Here is a 15378-nt window from a genome sequence, read left to right on the forward strand (position 1 = left end):
GTACTAAGTAAGGAGCGAGACGGGGGAGACGGAAGGACAGAGACTGACGGAGGGAGGGAGAGGACGAGAGACTGCCTCTACCTTTGACTGCCTACAAGGATTATGAGGATGGTGGTTGTGATGAAGAAGAGACAGGGGGAGCAGGCTGGAGGCAGGAAGAGCCAGGACTGACAGACCGAAAGAGTGACAGACTGACAGTTGTACAGAGGGTTCCTGGCTCGGGGGGTGGGGTGGGTGGGGGTGGGGGGTGGGGGTATGCAGAGAGAGAGAGAGAGAGAGAGAGAAACCATGATGGAGGTGCCCAGGCACTGACAACACTATGACACCCAGCATCAAGCACTCGGATTGTTTTACACCAATGTTGTGCCACTGTAAAGTAGCATGCACCAACAGCACCATCTCGCTTATGTTCGGATGCAAGGTAGGAGACAAGCACACACACACACACACACACACACACACACACACACACACACACACACACACACACTGTCTGAATACTCTCAGTGATGTAGGGAAGCATGAATGAATGGTGGTCAGTATTTGTTTACATGTGTGTGTGAGTAAGAGCGAGTCTCTGTGTAATGTACTGTAATAGTCAGCCAGATGGGATCTGTGTGTAATATTTGCCATGTGTGTAAAAGAGAAGAGAGAACGAGATAAAAGAAGCGAGAGAAAGGGAAAGAGAGAGAGGGAGAAAAAGATGGTGTGACAGAGGGAGAAAGAGAAATGGAGGAAGAGTTGACCCAAACAGAGCTGTGTTAACCCAAACAGAGCTGACGCACATGCTCCAACAGCTCTCGTTAGGCTGCTCAGTCTGTGAGCAGAAGGAATCACTGTGTGTGTGTGTGTGTGTCTGTGTGTGCATGTATGTGTGTGTGTGTGTGTGTTAAGACCCTCATAGCTTTTAAGATCACATCAAGCATAAATAATGTTTGTATTTCCTCTCTGTGCCTTCACACACGCACACACTAGTGATGTGCTCACTTTAAGAAGCTCAAATTGTTAATCTGGTTGGAGTTTAGTCATGTTTTTCTGGCCACGCTAGACTGAAGCTGAATCCTGACACACTGACATATGACAGCCTCTGTGTGTGTGTGTGTGTGTGTGTGTGTGTGTGTGTGTGTGTGTGTGTGTGTGTGTGTGTGTGTGTGTGTGTGTGTGTGTGTGTGTGTGTGTGTGTGTGTGTGTGTGTGTGATTAGCTGTTTTTGAGTCTGCTGCATCAAGTCAAGCAGACACAGAGAATGTATCACTCCCAATGTCCTCGCCAAACCAAGTACGCATGTACTGTAGGATGCTTGCTGCATCATAATTAACATGTCATAATATTGATGCACATAAAGCATGCTACCATGTCCTCAGTAGCGCCTCTTAAAATCATCCAAAACAATTATTCTCCATCTTATATGTTTTGCTGCCTTCCTATCGTTCTGTCTGTCTCCTATTTCTGTACATGTTTGTGCTTTTGTGTGTGTGTTCTCCCTGTGTTGTCATCCGCTTTAGAAAACTCACACAGTAAACCAAACAGCTACTTCAGCTGATTACGCAACAACCTCTCGCTCTGTTCCTCTCCTCTGGGGGGTTCCCTGCCTCCCCCATCCCTCCTCCTCACCCCTCTCACTGTCTTATGTCATAACACTCCAGCTAAAGCACTCTGGCTAAAGGCATCAGCATGGTTCAGTTCGGCTGGCGCCTAGCCGAACTTGGCTAGGCGACCCAAACGTGTGCTCACATACTCCCTTAAAAGACCTTTGCTTGAGAAATGAGAAAAAGCAGCAGTAGTACTGTTTGTCCATTTTGAGATGCTGTTGCCAGTATACACTTCCTTAAAAGAGTCAGAAATAATCAAAGATAACTCAAGAAATCGGTCATTAACCTGTTGAGTGTAGGGGGCAGTATTTTGATGTTTGGATGAAACACATACCCAAATGAAACTGCCTATTTCTCAGGCCCAGAATCTAGAATATGCATATAATTGTCAGATTAGGATAGAAAACACTCTAAAGTTTCCAAAACTGTCAAAATATTGTCTGTGAGTATAACAGAACTGATATTGCAGGCAAAAACATGAGGAAAATCCAACCAGGAAGTGCCTAAGAGAAACAAATCTCCCTGTTCCATTGCATGCCTTCCCTCTATTTAAAGGGATATCAACCAGATTCCTTTCCCTATGGCTTCCACATGGTGTGAACAGTCTTTAGACATAGTTTCAGGCTTTTATTCTGAAAAATGAGCGAGAACGATCACATCGCGTCAGTGGATGGTTGGGTGCCAGCAGAGTTTTGCATGCGCAACAGCTTGGAGCAGACATTTTCTCTCTCTCTCCTATTGAAAAAGCTACAGTCCGGTTGAAATATTATCAACCTGAGGTTTGATTATAAAAAACGTTTGACATGTTTCTACGAACTTTACGGATACTATTTGGAATTTTCGTCTGCCCCGTCGTGACCGCTCGAGCCTGTGGATTTCTGAACATAACGCGCCAACCAAATGGACGTATTTTGGATATAAAATAATCTTTATGGAACAAAAGGAACATTTATTGTGTAACTGAGAGTCTCGTGAGTGCAAACATCCGAAGATGATCATAGGTATTCAATTCATTCTTTTGCTTTTCTGACTTTCGTGACCAATCTACTTTGCTGCTAGCTGTTTGTAATGTTTTGTCTACATAAACGCTTGGTATGCTTTTGCCGAAAAGCTTTTTTGAAATCTGACACGCCAGGTGGATTAACAACAAGCTAAGCTGTGTTTTGCTATATTGCACTTGTGATTTCATGAAATTTCTTTTTTTTTGTAATTGAATTTGAATTTGGCGCTCTGCAATTCAGCAGATGTTGACTAAAATGATGGGTGTGCCAAGATGTTAATTTGGACTTTTTGCCAAGGAGATCTTAGTTGCGTAATTTTACATCCAACTAAGATTGTTGGTGCAGTATTTGTCATTGAAAAAAATTGCATGAAAACGAGTTGTCTCTCGTTGAACGACAACAAAGACTTTATTGACGAATCCCTACTATTGACCAATCACAGACGAAGGGGAACAGACCTTTGCTATTGACTTCAGCTTGTCTCAAATAAATGTGCCCGGACTATCGAAAAAACCCTTACTGAAGTCCAAAACAAACAAAAAACATCACAATGTGGTCATAATATATGCACAAACTCTTCTGAACTGTTTCTGCTGGGAAGCATGTGGATGCCTTAATTAACACACTCGCCTCGCTCTACACTGGAGAAAATTATCTCTCAGAAGTGTTAGTAGGAAGGCAGGCCAGTACAGTGGACTGGTGGTTTTATTTATGTGAGTCTAACTCTTTGTTTCCCAACTGTTTCAGTGAAGACAGGACCTCCCATAGCAGAGTGACTACCAGAGCTGTGTGGTTAGGATCAATTCAGTGTTAGTCTTGGTCTCTGAAATCTAACTGGTAGGGTAGAGCTGAGCAAGGCAGTGTAGTGCAGACCAGAGTACATGTTCATGTAATGCTCTGTACGTAATTGGCTGCTGGGTTGGCGTATGTATATGGGAAGGCTCAGGCTGGGTTGGTGTATAAGGGAAGGCTCAGGATGGGAGTTTGTCTTTTAGAGGAAAGTCAGCCATGGGAGAGGGAGAGACTGTTAGCGGCTGCAGTTCACCTGAATATGGAATTGCTGAAGACAAGTAACTTAATTAATAGATGACCCGAGAGACGAAACTCTTCTGTCTGGGTGTCCTCTGTCTGCTGCTGGAGGTTTCTAAATATGCAGGTTTACTCTTCCCTCTTCCTCCTCCTCCCGTCTCAGTGCTGTCAGTGTGTAGAGAGATTGGGAGGGGAGTTACTGCTCAGAGCGAACAGAGCTGGAGATGAAGAACAGCGCAGAGAGACGAGACAGTTCGATCCATTGCCCATTTCTTCCGTTCCTGGGGTGTATGCAGAAAAAAGCTGTGTGTGCCTGTGTCCGTGCGTATGTGTGTGCGTACACATGTATCTACAGAACGTGCATATGCATGTACAGTTGAAGTCGGAAGTCTACATACACCTTAGCCAAATGCACTTAAACTCAGTATTTCACAATTCCTGACATTTAATCCTAGTAAAAATCTTAGCGCTAGTTGGGATCACCACTTTATTTTAAGAATGTGAAATGTCAGAATAATAGTATAGAGAATTATTTATTTCAGCTTTTATTTCATCACGTTCCCAGTGGGTTAGAATTTGACATACACTCAATTAGTATGTGGTAGCATTGCCTTTAAATTGTTTCATTTGGGTGAAACGTTTATGTTAGCCTTCCACAAGCTTCCCACAATAAGTTGGTTGAATATTGGCCCATTCCTCCCGACAGAGCTGGTGTAACTGAGTCAGGTTTGTAGGCCTCCTTGCTCGCACACGCTTTTCCAGTTCTGCCCACACATTTTCTATAGGATTGAGGTCAGGGCCACTTAAGGATCGAACCCTTTTTTTCAATTTTCACCTAAAATGACATACCCACATCTAACTGCCTGTAGCTCAGGACCTGAAGCAAGGATATGCATATTCTTGATACCATTTGAAAGGAAACACTTTGAAGTTTGTGGAAATGTGAAATTAATGTAGGAGAATATTATACATGATATCTGGTAAGAGATAATACAAAGAAAAAAACAACTGTTGCTTTTTTTGTTCCATCATCTTTGAAATGCAAGAGAAAGGCAATTATCTGATTTAGGACTAGGCACAATTTAGATGTTGGCCACTAGGTGACAGCAGTGTATGTGCAAAGTTTTAGACTGATCCAATGAACCATTGTATTTCTGTTCAAGATGTTGTATCAAGTCTTTTTTTTTCTTCACCTTTATTTAACTAGGCAAGTCAGTTAAGAACAAATTCTTATTTTCAATGACAGCCTAGGAACAGTGGGTTAACTGCCTGTTCAGGGGCAGAACACTTTGTACCTTGTCAGCTCGGGGATATGAACTTGCAACCTTTCGGTTACTAGTCCAACGCTCTAACCACTAGGCTACCCTGCCACCCCAGTCTGCCCAAATATGCCTAATTAATGTTTCAAGTACATAAATGAGCACTCTCCTCAAACAATAGGATGGCATGTTTTCACTGTAATAGCTATTGTAAATTGGACAGTGCAGTTAGATTAACAAAAATGTAAGCTTTCTAGGAACATGTCCTAGGAATGTCCTAGGAAATGTTCTTCTTACTTACAACGTCATGCTAATCATATTAGCGCACATTAGCTCAATCGTCCTGAAGGTGGGACACCGATCTGTAGAGATCTTTAAGAGCTTGAGGCCATTCTACTGCCAATGTTTGTCTATGAAGATTGCATGGCTGTATGCTCGATTTTATACACCTGTCAGCAACGGGTGTGGCTGAAATAGCCGAATTTGAAGGAGTGTATAGTGTAGCTGCCATCTGATGGGCCTACCTACCGTACTGTACAGATCCCCCAGCATGCGTGTGCAATGGCAGAGTGGTACAACCTGCCATGTGGCATCCTGTCAAACAGCTAACCACCCACTCAGATGCTCTCAGGTTGTAGCTATAGCAAACCATGATACAAACTGAGCAGGCTACAAACAGACGTACACTTTCTATTCTGTCCTTTGTGAGTCTAGCTGGGCTTGTTATGCCAGGCTATGTGACTGTGTGTGAGAGGCGGGGGCAGAAATAGGCAGGGTTTGCACGTGTGTGTGTGTGTGTGTGTGTGTGTGTGTTTGTGTGTGTGTGTGTGTGTGTGTGTGTATGAGAGAGAGCTGAGGGGGGCATCCCATAGCCAGAAGGGTACTGAAGGCCTCTCTCTCCTCTCCCTCAATCTCCAGTCACGCAGCCCAAACAAGCCCTGGCACAATGACTCAAAACCTCACACATCATGTCTGCTCCAGTCCTTACACTCTACTGCATGACACTAATTTACATAAGAGCCTGAGCCTCCCACTCAAACATAGGTATATTTATGGCTTGTTTCCCCGGTCCTCGAGTGAGAGAAACCCGGAAAGAGGAGTGAAAGGAGAGGAGGAAAAGTGAAAATGGATAGAGAAGGAGAAGATAAGAGAATGAGATGATTAGCAGCATCTGATGTGAGGCTCATTAAGGAAGCCAAGAGACAAGGGGTTTTGCTCGCCTGAGATAGAGTATCTCATGATAAGCTGTAGATCACACTATTCACCAACAGTTTTCATCTTTATTTTTTGTAACTGTCGTCATATTACCACAAATGGATGCTGGCACTAAGACCGCACTCAATGAGCTTCATATGGCCATAAGCAAACAGGAAAATGCTCATCCAGAGGTTGGCGCTCCTAGTGGTCAGGGACTTTAATGCAGGGAAACTCAAATCTGTTTTACATAATTTCTACCAGCATGTTAAATGTGCAATCAGAAGGAAGAACAACTCTAGACCACTTTTACTCCACACACAGAGACATGTACAAAGCTCTCCCTCGCCCTCCATTTGGCATATCTGACCATACAGTAGTTCTATATTCCTGATTCCTGCTTACAAAGAAAACCGAAAGCATGAAGCACCAGTGACTTGGTCAATAAGAAAGTGGTCAGATGAAGCAGATGCTAAGCTACAGGACTCTTTTGCTAGCACAGACTGGAATATGTTCTGGGATTCATCCGATGACATTGAGGAGTACATCACATCACTCACTGGCTTCATCAATAAGTGCATTGATGATGTCATCCCCACAGTCACCGTACGTACCCCAACCAGAAGCCATGGATTACAGACAACATCTGTACTGAGCTAAAGGGTAGAGCTGCCACTTTCAAGGAGTGGGACTCTAACCAAGTAGCTTATAAGAAATCCTGCTATGCCCTCTGACGAACCATTAAACAGGAAAAGGGTCAATACAGGACTAAGATCGAATCGTACTACACCGACTCCGACGCTCATCGGATGTAGCAGGGCTTGCAAACTATTACAGACTACAAATGGAGGCACAGCCGCAAGCTGCTCAGTGACACGAGCCTACCAGACGAGATAAACTACTTCTATGCTCGCTTCGAGGCATTTAAAACTGAAGCATGCATGAGAGCATCAGCAGTTATGGACGACTGTGTGATCACGCTCTCCGTAGACGATGTGAGTAAGAACTTTAAACAGGTCAACATTCATAAGGTCGCAGGGCCAGACGGATTACCAGGACGTGTACTCTGAGCATGCGCTGACCAACCGGCACGTGTCTTCACTGATATTTTCAAACTGTCCCTGAGTCTGTAATACCAACATGTTTCAAACAGACCACCATAGTCACTGTTGCCGATGACACAACAGCCTGATCACCAACAATGATGAGACAGACTATAGCAGGGGTGTGCAACTCCAGTCCTCGGGGGACTGATTGGTGTCACACTTTTCTCCATCCATAGCAAACACAGCTGATTAATCAAATTGCATTTTAAACTGAAGATAATGATTAGGTGATTATTGGAGTCAGGTGTGTGTTAGCTGGGGTTGGGGTAAAACTGTGAAACCAATCGGGCCCCAGAGGACTGGAATTGCCCACCCCTGGCCTATAGGGAGGAGGTCAGAGACCTGGCTGTGAGGTGCCAGGACAACAACCTCTCCCTCAACATGATCCAGACAAAGGAGATGATTGTGGAAAAGGAGATGATACAGGAAAAGGAGGACCGAGCACGCCCCATTCTCATCGACGGGGCAGCAGTGAAGCAGGTTGAGAACTTCAAGTTCCTTGGTGTCCACATCACCAACAAACTATCATGTCGTGAAGAGTCGTGAAGAGGGCACGACAAAGCCTATTCCCCCTCAGGAGACTGAAAAGATTTGGCATGGGTCCTCAGATCCGCAAAAGGTTCTACAGCTGCACCATCGAGAGCATCCTGATGGGTTGTGTCAGTGCCTGGTATGGCAACTGCTCGGCCTCCAACCGCGAGGCACTACAGAGGGTAGTGCATATGGCCCAGTACATCACTGGGGACAAGCTTCCTGCCATCCAGGACCTCTATTCCAGGCGGTGTCAGAGGAAGGCCCTAAAAATTGTCAAAGACCCCAGCCGCCCTAGTCATAGACTGTTCTCTCTGCTATCGTACGGCAAGCGGTACCGGAGTGCCAAGTCTAGGCTTCTTAACAGCTTCTACCCCATACGACTCTTGAACTGCTAATCAAAAGGCTACCCAGACCACTCTTATATGCTGTTGCTACTCTCTGTTTATTATCTATGCATGGTCACTTTAACTCTACCTACATGTACATATTACCTCAATTACCTCGACTAACTGGTGCCCTCGCACATTGACTCTGTACTGGTACCCCCAATATATAGCCTCTTATTTTGTTTTTTTTAACTTATACATTTTTTACTTAACATGTTTTTCTTCTTAACTTCTTAGCATTGTTGGTTAAGGGCTTGTAAATAAGCATTTCACTGTATGGTGTTATATGTGACAAATAACATTTGATTTGATTTGACAAATTACATTCTAGACGATTCTGTGCTCCCAACTTTGTGGCAATAGTTTGGGGAAGGCCCTTTCCTGTTTCAGCATGACAATCGCCCCATGCAGAAAGCGAGGTCCATACAGAAATGGTTTGTCGAGATCGGTGACCTCACCCCATTGAACACCTTTGGGATGAATTGGAACGCCTACTGCGAGCCATGTCTAATAGCCCAACATACAAGTGGTCTGAGGTTTTGAAACTGAGTGTACTTCCCTAAATTCTCTAAAATGATGTTGGAGGAGACTTATGGAAGATAAATGAACATTCAATTGTCTGGCAACAGCTCTGGTCGACATTCCTGCAGTCAGCATGCCAATTGCATGCTCCCTCAACTTGAGACATCTGTGGCATTGTGTTGTGTGACAAAACTGCACAATTTTGAGTGTCCTTTTATTGTCCCCAGCACAAGGTGCACCTTTTTAATGATCATTATTGTTTAATCAGCTTCTTGATATGCAACACCTGTCAGTTGGATGGATTATCTTTGCAAATGATAAATGCTCATTTAACATCTTGACACACCCATCCCGTTAAGCGGGATCATTTTCATCAACATCCGCTGAATTGCAGGGCTCCAAATTCAAATTGAATTACTAAAAATATTTAATTGTCATGAAATCACAAGTGCAATATAGCAAAACACAGCTTAGCTTGTTGTTAATCCACCGGGCGTGTCAGATTTCAAAATAGCTTTTCGGCGAAAGCATACCAAGCGTTTATGTAAGGACATCTCTCTCAGCAGACAAAACATTACAAACAGCTAGCAGCAAAGTAGATTGGTCACGAAATTCAGAAAAGCAATAAAATTAATTGCTTACCTTTGATGATCTTCGGATGTTTGCACTCACGAGACTCCCAGTTACACAATAAATGTTCCTTTTGTTCCATAAAGATTATTTTATATCCAATTGGTCCATTTGGTTGGCGCGTTATGTTCAGAAATCCACAGCTCGAGCGGTCACGACGGGAAAGACAAAAATTCCAAATAGTATCCGTAAAATTCGTAGAAACATGTAAAATGTTTTTTTATAATCAATTCTCAGGTTGTTTTTACAATATATAATCAATAATATTTCAACCGGACTGTAGCTTCTTCAATAGGAGAGAGAGAGAAAATGTCTGCTCCACTCTGTTGGCGCATGCAAAACGCTGCTGGCACCCAGCCATCCAATGACGCGATGTGATCTTTCTCGCTCATTTTTCAGAATAAAAGCCTGAAACTATGTCTAAAGACTTCACACCATGAGGAAGCCATAGGAAAAGGAATCTGGTTGATATCCCTTTAAAGGAGGGAAAGCATGCAATGGAACAGAGAGCTTTCAGGAAAAATAGCACTTCCTGGTTGGATTTTCCTCAGGTTTTTGCCTGCAATATCAGTTCTGTTATACTCAGAGACAATATTTTGACAGTTTTGGAAACTTTAGAGTGTTTTCTATCCTAATCTGACAATTATATGCATATTCTAGATTATGGCCTGAGAAATAGGCAGTTTCATTTGGGTACGATTTTCATCAAAACATCAAAATACTGCCCCCTACACTCAACAAGTTAACAGGGATTCAAGCAAATTTGCGCACAACATTTGAGATAAATAAGCTTTTGATGCATATGGACCATTTCTAGGATCTTTTATTTCAGCTCATGAAACATGGGACCAACACTTTACTTGTTAAGTTTATATTTTGGTTCAGTATATATATTTCTGAACGACTCTTCAGGTTTGTTTGAGTGCCTTGTCAATGAAGTCTCTCTTTTCTCTCTTGTTCTTCGAGCACATATTCATTAGGCCTAGTTGATAAGTGAGCGTAGTTTGCGACCAATGTTTTATATTAATACACTAGATGACTAACAGGGGGTGCTGTTTTTAAACCCCCATGCTTCCATCTTGGGACTCTCCCACCATTGTAAATAACTATTTTGTAAGCTATAGAAATGTATTTATTAAAGGGATACTTTGGGATTTTGGCAATTAAGCCCTTTATCTAATTCCATAGAGTCAATGAACTCATGGATACCATTTTTATGTCTGCATCCAGTATGAAGGAAGTTATAGGTAGTTTCGCAAGCCAATGCTAATTAGCATTCGCGCAATGACTGGAAGTCTATGGTATCTACTAGCATGCTAGCAGTTACCATAGACTTCCAATCTTTGCACTAATGCTATATATGTATATAGAAAAACATTTTCTTTAAAGTATAGTTTTTTAAAAGTTCTAACATTACTGTCCCCACTACAACAACAAAATGTTTAAATACATGTAATTTTTATTTAATTGAAGTACTGTATAATTCCATTAATTCCTATGGAGGACTGCTCCTTCTGAGGAGTGCCAATACGTCCGACCAGTGGCTTCAAAGCCTCTCATTGGCAAATACATAGCATCAGCAAGCCAGGGTTCGTGTACATCATTGTTTGCAACTCATCAATTAATTAATTAATTCAGTCATGAGAATGCATGTTTAGGCCTATGTCAGGCAGTGTGATAGCTTAATAAATCAACTCCAGCACCCCTGATGAATAGAAGCGTGAGAACTTCCCATTCCATTCTCTCTCATCTAATCCTTAAGGCATCCGCATGCTTTCCATCTTCCCATCGGTCTTCGGCAGAGGGTTTTTTCGGCTGTTCGTGCACATTTTTCTTTCTTGAAGCAAGTCAAAGTTCGGTAGCTGGAGTCTTTGCCCATTTGTCGGTGATTGGTCAACTGTAGGAATTCTTCAATTAAGTGTTTATTGTCATTCAACGAGAGATCGTTTTCATGCATATTTTTCACTTGAGTAATACTGATGTAAAATTGCGCGACTAAGATCTCCTCTTCAAAAAAATCTAAAATTTACGACAGATTTCTTAAGTTATCTTTGACTAATTTGGACTATTTTGAGGAAGTGTATACCAGCTACGACGTCTGACGATGGACAAACAGCACTATTTTGTCTCGTTTTTCAAGTGAAGATATTTTAAGGAAGTATGTGAGCACACTCGATCGGTTCGGGCTAGGTGCCAGCCAAACTGAAGCATGCTGAAGGGTTTAGTCTGGCTAACACGTAATGCTCAGCTTCTGGCTCAGCTCCTGACTTCAGTCTGCAATGAGTCGGCACAATGCATCGATAATGAAGGGGGCTGTGCTTTTACTGTTTGGCTCTCCGCTGTCATTCTCACTCAAACACCCACAGCAACACACAGCCCCTGAGCCCCACCCCTTTACATTACAACGGTTGAATTTTCAAATCCAAAAATGACATTTTTTTTCAGCTAGGTTATGCACACACTCTTTCACACACAGATGTACAGTCTAACACAGTGGTATTTCCACTTTTTCAGCGTGGACACACCACCCCATATCTCTTCCACACAACCACACATTTTTACATCAACAAATAATCTTCAATTAATTACATTTTCATCTCTCTATTCAAAATGAAGAGAACCAATGAATACATTTACTCAATAGCATTTTATTTTTCAATGTTTTTTGATATATATATTTTTTTTATGTGCAGAACCCACTCCAACTTTGAATGCCGCTGCTCTAACAATGGAATCAACATTATCTCACAAAGCTACAGTATCAGGAGCACCAGTCTGCTTGTGATAATGATGAAGCAGAATGTAAACAGCTCAACTGAGCATACACATTCCCATTCGAACATCAAGTAATTTAGCAGTAGTACACATCCCAGACCTAATGTACTGTATCTTTGTGGGGTGTGTGAATATACCAGGGCATATTACTGCTGTTTGGGCCCTCTGCTCTAAACCGGATTAGTACTGTGAGCTCACTGAGTCTTATTTTTAGGTGATTGACAGGGCTGGGAGGAGGGGAGAAGAGGAAACTGGAATGGGTTGACCCAGGAAGCAAATACAATACTTCTACTTACATCTTCTACCATTTGTATATGCTTTTCCTTAATGGCATGCTACATAAGTGTATTTTTAAATGTTTTGGGATGGCCATGTTCCCGTTCATTTTGAATGTTCTCACAATCAAATGGGAGCTAGCCCAAATGGTTCTGATTGGGTTGTTTCTTATTAGCTGGCATAGCTAATCTGCATAGTAAATTGCATGTCTTTTCTCCATCTAAGCACAAATGGTGTAGTCTTTGGTTAGAGTGCCTTCTATTGACACCATGAAGCCAGAGTAGCCTTCTGAGTGGTCAGTTGGTTAAAGGTCAGACAGAGTGGATAAATTGCAGTATGGCTAGAGGAGAGGGATGGGATGGCACATACTTCCTGAGGCTGGCAGCTGAGTTGACACCGCAGCCGTAAACGGACTGCATTAAGAGTGTGTTTGAGTGTGTATGTTAGGGCATTTTAAATCATTTCCTAAGACGTTTTGGGATATTCGGATAGTCCATAGCGTGTTTTTTGTAACTGTGATTATACTTGGACACTTGTTTGATGCGCAGCCTGCGCAACTCGAGAGAGACGGTGTGCGCTCCAGAATGATGGGGGATGGGCAGGGGGCAGTGGTGTGTGTGACACTGGAGGGAGAGAGAGAAAAAGTAGCCACTGACTTCCGCTACAAACTTGTAAATGCAACAGGTTATCTCCACTACATGACCAACAGTATGTGTACACCTGCGTATCGAACATCCCATTCATTTTGCTATAACAGCCTCCACTCTTCTGGGAAGACTTTCCACTAGATGTTGGAACATTGCTGCGTGGGCTTGCTTTCATTCAGCCACCAGAGCACTGGTGAGGTCGGGAACTGATGTTGGGCGATTAGGCCTGGATTGCAGTCGGCATTCCAATTCATCCCAAAGGTGTTCAACGGGGTTGAGGTCAGGGCTCTGTTCAAGCCAGTCAAGTTATTCCACACTGATCTCGACAAACCATTTCTCTATGGACCTCACTTTGTGCACACTGGCATTGTCATGCTGAACGGGCCTTCCCCAAACTGTTACTACAAGTTGGAAGCAGAGAATCGTCTAGAATGTCATTGTAAAACCCTTGAATGAATGAGTAGGTGTCCAAACTGTTGACCGTTACTGTTGATAATTGTATTTAATTGAGACAAAGCCTTTTCATTGTAAAAAAAAACATTTCTCAAATGAATACTATCTCAAGTATTCGCATACTAACGTCCGTTCAGATATTCAAATATTAGAATAACCGTGCCCATCCCTAGCATGTGCGTGTGACTGTGTGTCAAGAATTGCTGATTTTGTTATTGTTCCTGGAATGTGCTTGCTAAAAACAAGCACCTTATAGTTGAAGGTTATTTTCTTGAGTCCTAAAAGTGCATTGAAAATATTTTGTAACTGTGCATACTTTGGAGAGATGTGTGAATCCCTGGAGACACCAGTTAGACCCCTTATTGACAAATGCTGCGAAAATAATGTTTGGATGATTTGGATGATGAACTGTTGCGTCCTCACCTTTTGTTCTGATAATTTCCCCATAATCTCAAAAGTGCTCCCTTTCAATTGCCACCATGGTTATGCATATGCTTCTCATATTTCTTCTGTTTGAAGCATTTCAATTTGACCCTGTTCACATATGCCAATTCTCAAGAGTGTAAAGGGTTAAAAAATCGCAATACTGCTGATTTCCATTTCTCCCTGGTCGTTAATTCATTGGCCAATCACTGGTCACTGATTGCCCAGAGAGTCCAAATAACTGGTGTTTTTTTTTCTACCTGTCTGGTAGCGGCCCAGATTGACAAAGTCCTGTAGCGGTGCTGTGTTGGTTGATTGGGTGGGTATGTGCTGTCCCAGTGAGAGGCAGTGGTCAAAGTGAAAGGGAAGGGTTTTAGATGTGATCATGCTGTGTATTTTCTCAGCAACATTATTTTATTATTATTTGTTATGGCTATATCATCATGGAACAATGGGAAACACTCCTAAAGCTATTAGCGCCACACTGGTCCTACACCTGGGCTGCCCTACAGATAAAAACATATACAAACGCGCGCACACACACACACACACACACACACACACACACACACACACACACACACACACACACACACACACACACACACACACACACACACACACACACACACACACACACACACACACACCTCACACAGCATGTATGCTCAGCGTGATGGAACAAAGTCTGTTTGATCTTCATACAGTTCTAGCTGAGTGACATTAAGCCCATTTAGAAGTGCTTAGTCCTCTTCCACTGTGACCTGAAAACTAACAGAAACCTGTCCCTCTCCCCTCTTTCCCCTTCACTTCTCTATTTTATCTATGCCTCTCACTCCCTTTTTATCTCTTCCTTTCCTCTCACTATCCCATCTCTTGCCCTCTTCTCTCTGTCTCCCCCCTCTCTCCCCCCCTCAACTACCACTCTGCAGAAGTACAGGATTCAGGATGAAGATAGTTCAACCCCCCAGCAGGACCAAGGTCAGTCCCAGGCCTGTCCTCAGCACCCCTACCCTGGCTTGGAGGGCAGAGAGAGGGAGCTGCCGGGTAGCCACCACGGGACCCTCCGCAGCCACCATGGAACCCTGGACAGGCACCACCACAACAGGGGGGAGAGAGAGGGCACGGAGGGCAGGGGAGAGGGACTGCCAGAGCTGGCCCAGGTAGCAGAGAAGAAACTGTCCCAAATAGAGAACGTTCACGGATACGTCTCCCATGCACACATCTCCCCTACGAAGGTAGGACACAGCTATGTACTGTACATGTGTGAATTGTTAACACAGAGAAACATGCAATACATTATAGCATGCAACATGAAAGTGAAACGTAGCCTTTGTTGATGTACTGTATGACCCTGCTCCCCCTTCGTCCTCTTCTTCTTTCTCTTTATCTGGTCTTCACTTTCCTATTTACACACACTGTACCTTATCCCACACTCTTAGCACACACTCATACACAATATCATAATGGAATCCCCCTGCAGTGCTTGCATCAACACACAAAGCATAAGAGGAATGAGAAATGTTTGCATAGACTCCCCCCAGCAAACTGG

General features: G+C 43.1%; 1 pseudogene; it reads left to right on the top strand.

The window, feature by feature from the left end:
- The first annotated feature begins 278 nt into the window (after window positions 1–278).
- Window positions 279–15378, top strand: part of LOC139407510 (discs large homolog 1-like protein) — a 185104-nt pseudogene continuing 170004 nt past the window's right edge.

This window comes from Oncorhynchus clarkii, chromosome 4 (genome assembly GCF_045791955.1).
Source record: "Oncorhynchus clarkii lewisi isolate Uvic-CL-2024 chromosome 4, UVic_Ocla_1.0, whole genome shotgun sequence".
Taxonomy (NCBI): domain Eukaryota; kingdom Metazoa; phylum Chordata; class Actinopteri; order Salmoniformes; family Salmonidae; genus Oncorhynchus; species Oncorhynchus clarkii.